This window comes from Papaver somniferum, chromosome 7 (assembly GCF_003573695.1).
Source record: "Papaver somniferum cultivar HN1 chromosome 7, ASM357369v1, whole genome shotgun sequence".
Classification (NCBI taxonomy): domain Eukaryota; kingdom Viridiplantae; phylum Streptophyta; class Magnoliopsida; order Ranunculales; family Papaveraceae; genus Papaver; species Papaver somniferum.
This window is the reverse complement of record NC_039364.1, coordinates 163,961,201-163,972,315: the sequence shown is the minus strand read 5'-3', so window position 1 is coordinate 163,972,315 and position 11,115 is coordinate 163,961,201.

Genomic DNA, 11,115 nt, shown 5'->3' with positions numbered 1-11,115 from the left:
ATTACTTTGGTAATGGTTAAGAGATTGATATAAAAACCTGAAAACGGAGTGTATTGGGATAGACGGAAGAGCCTTTTGTCAAACTCATATCACGTTGTTTGAAGAAAGTTGTTACCGAACAGATTTGTTGTTCCTTTACTGTTTGAAATACGAACCAAAGGAATTGTTCCAAGTGCGTGAATTATTACAAGTTGGAGGCACATGAATACTGAGGGAACTAGATGAACTATAGGTTTAGTTGCTTGGTCTCAACTATACGAAGTTGGTTTAGATTTTGTATAGCGGCTTAATTTTGAGAGTATTCAATTCTGGACTAGGTACCGGGGTTTTTCTGCATTTGCGGTTTCCTCGTTAACAAAATCTTGATGTATCTTTTATTTTTCTATTTTCGTAATTATAATTATTTTATTATATTAGAAGTAAAGTACACAAACGTTAATTCCTAATTACTTGATAGCAATCCTATTGTGTTTGGTTAAGTCCGAAACTTTTATCAAGTAATCACACTCCGTTGTTGTATTGTCTCGATCTTGTATCCATAGTCAATCACACAAGTTATCTTGTTGTCGTATTGTCTCGATCTCGTATCAATAGACGATCACACGAAGTGTGAACCGATTAGTTGGATTGTCTCGACTCAATACACCTCACATTTGTTTTAATGAAGCGAGTGATCTTTTGAAATATTACAGGATTCATGATTCTAATGGTATTTTTAACAAATATCATATTATGTTCAAATTTATCTCTGCATACTCTATTAGAAAATTCTTGGGTGAATTTCAAATGATGTTATCAAATTTTGATAATAAAAGAGTAAACAAATTTTTGAACAGAAACATAGAATCAGTCAAAGATAAAGATCCAGACCATGAAAACCCGATTTTCCAAAAGAAAGACCTATATATAAAATCGGAATTGTCTCCCCACAAGCTTAGATTTTCGATTTTGGCAGAATTTCCTAAAACTAGTTATTTCCGGTTTTTGACATCTATTTTTCTTATAAAAGATAACCTCTTGCTTTGTTGACTAACATATTGAGGAAGATTGATCAAAACCGTAACTAGGGCTTTTCATATTTTTGCAAGTATGAGAAAGAGGAAATCAAGAGACACATCCTCTGATGACCGGGTCAGATACGATGATATTTATAGGATCAGATTTCCTAATAGTATTGATGACAAGAATGAATTTACTCATTTCGTTGAAAGCTCATGCTTTAGGAAATACGAAACTCTCAAGAGAATGGAATTCATTACTGAAAAGAAATTCGATCCAGATGTCCAAGATAAGGATTATGTGAAGTTTGTTCAAGATCGGAACTGGGGATAGCTTTTTGATTTTGAAAAATATTCACCTGATATGGTAAGAGTTTTTTATGCGAATTTTCATAATGTTGATCATAAAAAACTTACCTTTGTTACTCTTGTTGGTCAAGGACTCTACTATGTTGATCGTAAGAAAATTTCTAATGCTATTAAGTACAATGTGGAATGTAATCACTTGATTACTGGAGTTGAAATTGAGTTTACGATACCATTTCAACACATCTCATTGGAAGATCAACAGAGTGGGAAAATGGTAGATTACCAACAAAAGATATAGCCTTTCACCTAAGGGTATTCGGTAAACTTGCTTTAGCAACCCTATTTGCAAGCACTAGAGATAAGTCAGCTTGGGACAAAGATTTTGCAGAATTTGTCTATTTTATGTTAAAAGGAGACTATCAAATTGATTTATGTGGAATCATTGTCAGTCAAATGATCAAAATCTCAGATTCTATTTCTTCCCCAGGAATAAAGAGGCATCTCGGTTTTCCATGTATAATCACAGAGATTTGTGTATTCATCGCGGGAGATGATTTTGATGACATGAGAAGCATTACGGCTGTCTCTAAAAGGACTATATGTCAAATGATTGGAGTTCAATCCAGTAATAAAACGGTTGAAAGGATTTCACTGAATCATAACAACAAGTCTCTTCTAGCTCATCTTGAAACTCTTGGTAAACAACTTGACTGTTTTTAGAAACATCCGGGCTTTGCTGCTCGAAAAGATCCAGAAATTCTTAAAGAAATTCTAAAGATTGAATCAGAATTTTGGAACCAAGAATCAGAAATAGAAGAAGAGCATCGAAAAGTACTGGATCACAAGTAATGTTCCTCCCACTAATCCAGAAAAATAGACATCAGTTTTGATTTTTTTCAATAATTATATAAGGTCTATTTTGAATAAAACTATTATTTATGAATACAATTATTATTTTATAAATTTTCTTGTGATAGTTTTCAATTACATAGCGTATGCTTGAATGCTTTATATTATTGCTATGTATGTTATGGGATGTTTGATTTCGGTTTTCATAACCTTAATATTCGATCTCATATTGTGTGAACCCTTATGGTTTGGCTGAATTTTTGGTTTAGCAGGATTAAGTTCTAGCCCATGTTGGTAGGCTTTATCAAAGGATCATAAGTGGTTCTGATTGAAACTAATATGTGAAAAAGTCACAATACGTTGAATCGTTTTTGGTTTAGCATAAAAGCATATGAGTTTCGCGGTTTCAACTTTTGCATTGCATTAGTTAAAACCGGTTTTCAACCTTTCTCTGGTAAAGGTTGGTCCTTGTTGTTGTTCTTTTGTTTTGGCGGGAGGATGACAACACAACGGGGGAAGAGTTCTGTGTGAATTTGCGCTTAATGACATATCTTAAGGGTAGAAGAGGATGCGGAACTTGAGGTAATGAATTTGTTAGTTAATCGTTTTCCTGTTTAAGAAAAGCCTGATTTTATTGCATATATTTATTGCTTTTGCTTAACAAAATTTCAGTACAATTGATGTGTGTGTGATTCAATTGTTTCCGGTTAAGAAAAATTATTGTTATCTTGTTTTATGGTTTAGTATCAATTGTTTAGGCTTACAAAATTTCGGTGAAATTGTAGTATTTTAATGTCTATATTTGTTTTAATTGCTTCCGGTTGAGGTAAATAATTATGCAAGTTGATTTATTTGGTTTGTATGAATTGTTTATGGCTTAACAAAAGGTTTTCGGGATCAATTATTTAGTCCAATTCGATTCCGGATAAGAGAAACTAAGTTAATTCTGATCTTAGATAGACTTATCAAAGTGGAGGTTTCGGTTATTCAAGTCTAATCGAATGCCTTAACAAGAAATGCTAGTTAACTAACCTAGTACTTGTCTTGTTTAAAAGTGAAAGGTCTAAGTTATTATTTGAATAATTTGAACCTGATGAGCAAAATAGAGTTAATTCTGATCTTTATTTTGGTCTTATTGAACAAGCGATTGTTTTTGTACAATCAGTTTAGCAAAAGAACTAAGGTGCTTAGTCAATTTATGATTTGCTAAACTATTAGGGAAAATTTCTTCGGGCAATTGTTTCCTTGATAACATATCAAAACAAAATTACTTTGTAGTTTCTATTTTGATATTGGTTATCTAAAATGGTGTGTGAAACCCTCGTGATTAACTCTTATAGGTTGCCGGTTTGTCTTTTATTTGCTCGTACCTTTGTCATTTTGTGACAACAAGGGGGAGAAATATATGGAGTAAACAAGTGATTTGGTATCACTAAGGAAAGGACAATGGTGCTTAAACGTTATATCTATTGAAAGAGTAAAGCATAAACTAAGGGGGAGTAGCATATCATATTGATACTTGTGGTTATCTTAACTACAAAGGGAATAAAAAAGACGTGCGGATTGTAATTCTACCTATCTTACCTTTATGGTGAGTATTAGCTTTGTTATTATAATGTCAACAACGACATTTATGGATTGAATGTATACAGGGTATTGTGCTGTTGAAACTTGGAATCAATCGTATGTGTAATGAATTCTTGTAATTTGTTTATCCATATGATGTAAGAGTTTTGTCACTAAAATTGACAAAGGGGGAGATTGTTAGAGCATAGATCGGTTGAACCGACCAAGCGTTGGTATGTCAAGTTTGGTTGTCATATTTTAGTGAATTAAAACTCATTTAAAGAGTCGCTTGATTATATACTAGAGTCAACTTCGTATAGGTTAGATAGAAAGTTACGAGGATATGAGACTTACAAGTATTACGTGAAGACTTGGAGAATGTGAAGAAGTAAAATCATCCTTCCACTTGAGGTTAGTAATATTTGACTTCAACTGTTTCATTCCTAACTTATCTTTCAAGTCGTGCATATTTAAAAACATAACTGCGAAGCTGTGAATGATTATACTCTAGTTAGACATAATATTAAGGAATTACAATACAAAGTATAACGTCTATCTTTTGAACTTCGTATATAAGACATCTACATAATCGTATGAATGCTATTGTGATTATGTATGGGTATGGGTGAAGATTTCGTCCTAAGAAACAATGTTTTACATTTTTTTAAAGGAAGTACAATTCATAAACTTGTTTTGTGAATCGAAAGGGAAATCGCTAGGCTTATTGGTATTGTTGTGACTACTCGTTTTCCCGTAGCCTACGTGATGTGTACAACTCAAAGGATCTGATACTAAGGAGTATCGATACCTCTGTTGAACTGACTAAGCTAAGCAATAAATGGTATCTAAGATCACAACAATAACAAAGAACATAAGAGTAATGTAAAAGCCTCTAAGTTATCATGAGACACAAGATGTAACGTGGTTCGACATTTGTCTACGTCCACGGGGTAATGAGTGATAGAATCATATTAAGTATGTGGTGGTTACAAAGATCTTAAATGCTTCCCAAAGTAATATAGAGAACTCAAGTTGAAGTAACTAACTAAGTTCTAAACATTAAATAGGTATAAGCTTAAGACTAGATCTTAGTTATACCTTGTTTAAGGTATGTAGGGCTAAGTGTACTCATCTGAGTGCCCTGCTGGAGCGTGCTCGTCAAGACTATGCCCTTGCTATTGCTCAGCAGCCTTCGTCTAGTGATGCTGCTTCAATTGCTAGGATATCTTCGTTGGAGGGTGACCTGAGGAAGACGCAGAGGTCTCTGGAAGCTTGCTTATTGGCTCTTTAGAGAGCTAATAACGCTGCTAAGGTTTCCGAGGAGGGTCGTAAAGCTGCTGATTCTGCCTTAGCCACTGAGTCCTCCAAATCTATTGGTTAGTTTTTTCCTTCTCCTTAGCTTGTTTTTTTACTTTTTGGTTGCTTGGTTCTGAGACAACCTTCGTCTGCCAGCCAATAGTTCCAGTGAACTTAGATATATCCAAGATCAAGTGGCTAAGCTAACCTCCGATGTCTGGTATTACCAAAAGAAGTCTGATAGGTTGATGAATGTGACCGTTCATAACGAGGCCCAGCTTTCCCTTGAGTCTGCCCATAATGCTGATTTAGTGAAGCATATGGCTGGGCTTCGTAAGGAGTGTGACGAATCCCTTAGATGGAAAGAAGGTCTTATTTTAAAACAAAAGGAGGATATTGCCTTAGTTGAGAAACGTCTCTCTGCTCAAGAAGTTATTCGTAAGAAATATCATGTTGATTTTGAAGATGCTTGCGCTTCTTTAGCCAAGGTCACTGCAGAGCGTAATGTATTGACCTCCGAGGTCTGCTCCCTTAAGAACAAACTTGTTGACGCCGGCTCCATGCCTTCTTCTATGTCGCATGCATCCTTAGTAAAAAGATTTGAAGAGTTAGATAATGTGTACCGATCTTTATCTTCTGAGAATGCGTCGCTCCGAATAGATATTGACGATCTTCGGACTGAAAGGGATACCCTTTTGGATGATCTTGATACGGCTGAGGTGGACCTTGCTGAAGCTCAGCATAGTTTAGAAGAGTCTCATATCCATGACGGAGGTAGCTTAGGATGACTATTACCTTCGTAGTATTCCTCGTATCTTTAGTTGCTTTGCATTGTCTCTAATATCCTTCGTATTCTTAGGTCTCCAAGAGCAGCTGGTGGGTGCAAATGCTAAGATCATCAACCTCGAGGGTCAGATATCCCAGTTGGAAATATCTCGCCAGTTTGATGCTGCTGCTAAATTTAAGGCTGAGGCTCTTCAGCGAGATAACTATCAACTCAGTGCTCAGCTTAGGGAGCTTCGTCAGAAGTCGGCTTCTGATCTGTCAGCTCAGGCTTCTGAGATGGAAGCGCGGTTTAAGCGTTCTGCCATCGATTATATCAACAATGCTTTTGCGGAGGCTGAGCTCCAAGCGGAGGGTGTCACCTTTCCTCGTCTTCCTTATCCTTGATTGTGTTATGCTGACTTCGTTTTTAACCGAACTCCTTTGTTGTATTATGCCCCCAGCTGAAGGGCCTTCGTTGTCTCCTTTATTTTGAAACAATGCTCCGTTATTTGTAACTGTCGGACCTTTGTCACCTGCAACTTTTGGGTTGCATTAGTCTTCTTTTGGTAACTTTATTATGGTACCTTTAAATTCATATATATATATGTAGACGTATTGTGTCTAATTATTTGCACGTTCGAGTCATCACTAGGTGCTAAGGTATTTTTATCTTTTTAACCTTTGGTGGAACATTCATTGTCCTACGTTAGTATCCTTTGGCCAGAAGATACCGTGGTGGCGAGGGTTTCTACGTGCGCAATATTTTTCCTATAACCCTACGCGTTCAACGTGATTGCTGATTTACTTCGACAAGGTATCTCTCTTTACGGGATATAATGCTTATTATTTTCCTTTTGGAGGGATTCGTTTGCCCTTGGGATCCGAGATTGACATATGCGCAGTTATGTTGTGCCTTGTATCATCGTCAATTCTGATGGAGGGTGTCTATTCTAACCCACTTTGTTTTAATCAACATACACTTTCTCTTAGCAAAAAGTTTCTTTCATTGATTAGTTAGGTTTATAATACCTTTGATCAGGGATAGAACATGGTGGGCTTCCGCCCCTTCCCTTGTTCTCCTGAGTGATAACCATTCTCTTACGGGTAATACTTCTTTAGGTACATTGCGTTCCAGGGGTGTTGTAATACCTCCCCTTTGAGGTTCCTTAGGTAGTATGAACCTTTCCCAGGAATGTCGTGTATGATGTAGGGTCCGTCCCACGTTGGAGCTAGCTTTCCCCCATTCCTTCTTCCTTTGGTATGGTGGTGTTTGACGTAACACATATTCTTCTACCACAATGTTTCCAGGGATTACCCGCTTGTTGTATTCACGAGCTAGCCTTATCTGATAATTCACCATCCTTTGCAAAGCTACTTCCCGCCTTTCTTCGAGGTCGTCGAGCTTTTCTAGCATGAGTTCAGTTGTTAGGTTCTTTTCCCACGCTTCTGTTTTTGTCGTTGGCAGTATTATCTCCGTTGGAATGACTGCTTCGGCTCCGTAGGTTAGTAAGAACGGAGATTCTCCCGTGGCTGCCCTTCTTGTAGTGCGGTAGGCCCATAGGACATTGTATAGATGTTCGCACCATCTCTTCTCGTATGCCCCCAGCTTCTTCTTTAAGTTCATCGCTATCATCTTGTTAGTGGCCTCCGCTTGTCCATTGCTCTTAGGGTATATCGGAGTGGACATGTTTTTCTGAATGTTGAAGGCGTTAAAGAGCATATCTATGTTCTTTCCCTCCAATTGTTTTCCATTGTCAGAGACTATGGCTGCTGGTATTCCGAACCTGCAGATGATTTGCTCGAACAAGAACTTGAAGACATCTGTGTCCCTAATTCTTGCCAAAGCCCTTGCTTCCACCCATTTGGTGAAGTAATCTGTAGATACAATAAGATATCTTCTTTTTGACGACCCTTTTATCAAAGGTCCAACGATATCAACACCACATTTGCCGAATGGCCAAGGACTGATGATTGAGTTAAGCTCCGTTGCTAGCGCTCTGATTTTTCTTGCGTAGCATTGGCATCTTTCACAACGCCTTGCTATATTCTTCGCATCTTCGTCCATGCTCAGCCAATAGTACCCTTGCATTTTAGCTTTGATTGCTAGTGACCTTCTTCCGCTATGATTGCCGGCCTCTCCGTTGTGTATATCATGCAATATCCTTTTATCTTCGGTTTGTGAGAGGCATCGCATCAAAGGTCCAAGAAATGACCTTCTATACAATACCCCGCCTCGCAGGATGTACATTGATGCTTTTGACGTGAGTTTTCGTGGCACGGTTTTAGAGGCTATGAACTCCAAAAACATACACAAGAAATGGATGAATGAACTACTAGAGAGTGAAATTCACTGCTGAAACACAGACCCCTTCGTTTCAGAAGATATATAAGCAAAATATAAACTGTGTCTAAACTCCGGTGTGTGAGCGCCCCACAGTGGGCGCCAAACTGTGACTACTCGTTTTCCCGTATCCTACGTGATGTGTACAACTCAAAGGATCTGATACTAAGGAGTATCGATACCTCTGTTGAACTGATTAAGCTAAGCAATAAATGGTATCTAAGATCACAACAATAACAAAGAACATAAGAGTAATGTAAAAGCCTCTAAGTTATCATGAGACACAAGATGTAACGTGGTTCGACATTTGTCTACGTCCACGGGGTAATGAGTGATATAATCGTATTAAGTATGTGGTGGTTACAAAGATCTTAAATGCTTCCCAAAGTAATAGAGAGAACTCAAGTTGAAGTAACTGCTTAAGTTCTAAAAATTAAAGAGGTATAAGCTTAAGACTAGATCTTCTCTCCTAGATATTGAATGCCCTTAATTTGTTGGTGAAGCTTGGTATTTATAGCCCCTTCTGCTCCTGGTATATCTTTGCTGCCTCTGGGTCCATCGTATGCTGATGTACCTTCCGTACCAGTGGTACCTTCGTCCACCGCATGCTTCTCCAGTTGTATCTCGCCACCTCAGCTAACCCACGTTCCTTTGGGAACTACCCAGCCTCAGTGCGCGTTGTACCTTCGTTCACCGCTTACTTCCGCCAATCGGGTTCTGACACGCTTCCTCTCTCCACGTGCTTTGACTCATGCGTGTAGATAAGAATCAGAGCATTTAATGCTGATTGGATGCGTCATCTACCTTTGTCCCTTTCCCAGCTGACCCTATGTAGACTAGCATTTTTCTTACTTTATCTTGACCGTTCCCGTCCTTTCTCTTGGGATGATATAAAGCAGATCTGCGGAGGTATCCCTTGCTACTCAGGCTCCTTTGTCTAGCGAAGGATATACAGTTTTAGACACGTATGCGGCCACTAAGATCGTGACACGTGCTCTGCAAAATATTGGTATTCACAGTTTGCCCCTTTTCTTTCATCTTCTGCCGTTTGGTAGAAGTGGAAGGAAACTTCCGTTATGCCGCCAATTTTGCACGTACCGATTGGTGATAGGATCCGGAGATACCTATATATAATAACCGCAATCGCACAGTGTCTAACTAGTAGACAGTGGCAAGTACGGGTCGTTCCCACAAGGAGCGGCGGAAATACCGTAATCAATATCTCTAATAAGAACTAACCAGAAATAATATTTTTGGATTTTTAGAATTGATAATGAAAAATAAAAATAAATAAAAAGAATTAACTAAATGCAAAGTGAAAGACGGTAACTAGGGAATCTGGTTTCCACCAATCTAATCATGCAAAACTCGTATTCAATTTCTAAAACATATACTCCATAAATTGTTTCACCAGTGTAATTTCCTTCGCTTCAAATGTAATAATTCTAAAGTATTATCTATCAGTTAAAAGCATATGTCGTCAAAGAATTTAACTCTAAAGTATTATCTATCAGTTAAAAGCATATGTCGTCAAAGAATTTAACCCAAACACGACACATCAATCGAAAAGCATAAATAATCAATGAATTACTTAAATTTATTATGAACCAAGCAATTTATATGAAGAAAATTATTAATCATTTAAATCATTATTTTGAGGATTATCATTTGAGTCTACATGATTTTAATTAGTTTTCACCAAAAACCCTAGCCAAAATTTAGCAAAACATGGAGATGGGATTCTCAAAACCCATAAAAAATAAATTGACAAGAGAAAGAAAGAGTAAACGCTGTCACCGTCGTCTTCCTCTACTCTCGTTATTCTCCTTCTCCAAGAACAATAGCGGCGGCCTTCTCTTATGCTCGTTGGCTTCTCTAGCCTCCAAACCGGTCTCCCCCCCTCAGTTTCTTTTCGTGTATCAATATATACTCATGTGAAAAGATTGCAACAATTAAGATCTGGCAGCTGCCTAGGCCCAGTCCATCCAATACCCACATGCCGATTTCGAAATACAGGCCCTTCAAAATCCGAGTAATCCCTGGATCCGACTGCAACACCAACACCAGTTTCCACTCTCTGACAGTCACCTTCACGTTCAACTCCATCTCTACTACCGACAGCACCAAGGACCCAACCACCACCAATTGCTCAGCTCGAGCAATTCTTCGCAAATGGATTCACTTCATTCGAATCAAACCCCAGACAAACCAATCCAAATTCTATCATCGAAGTACTCAGCACAATTTCACTCCATTGACTGCACAGATCAAAACCAAAACAATCCAGAACCCATTCAAACTTACAACACTTGTTTCTCTTCTCTGACGTTCCTCATTCCAGCTCTATCAATCATTGATGCCTGCACAATCTCATGAACTTCCAGTCTCGGCACAAGATAACCACGGCATCATTCTTCTTCATCTCGGCCACCAACTCTCTACTGACTGACTTTTGAATTTAACCACAACACGGCCCTAACTCTCTTCCATCTGTTTTCATCTTCCCGTGACAAAATCAGTACAACCAACATCCGATGAGAACTAACACAGTTCGACGACCATCTCAGCTAATGCACCTTCGACTCATTGTATACACGACCATCATTAATTATCTCCAAGACCTGCACAAACCGTCATCACTGCTTGTATCTGACTGCCGAGAGCTGCTACCATTCTGAACACCCACAGCTCCGTCCATCGTTGCCATCATAACCTCCACAGATCGAACCCTTCTCACAACCAATTTGTCAAACAACAAGAGTGCGACATCTCGTTCTATGGAGGTAGCTCTCGACTGTTTATTCGGCTCCCTTCTAAGATTTATTTGCAACTCAACAAACCCTAGCAGAAACTACTTTTCTCCATCGTCTTCACTCAATCTCTGCCAACAACTTCTTCTCTCTGTCGGTTTGAGACTCTCCCCACCGATAGTACAGCAACCCCATAGCAGCTCCTTTTATCTCCTTGTTCTCGAGCTCAAAATCTTTCTAC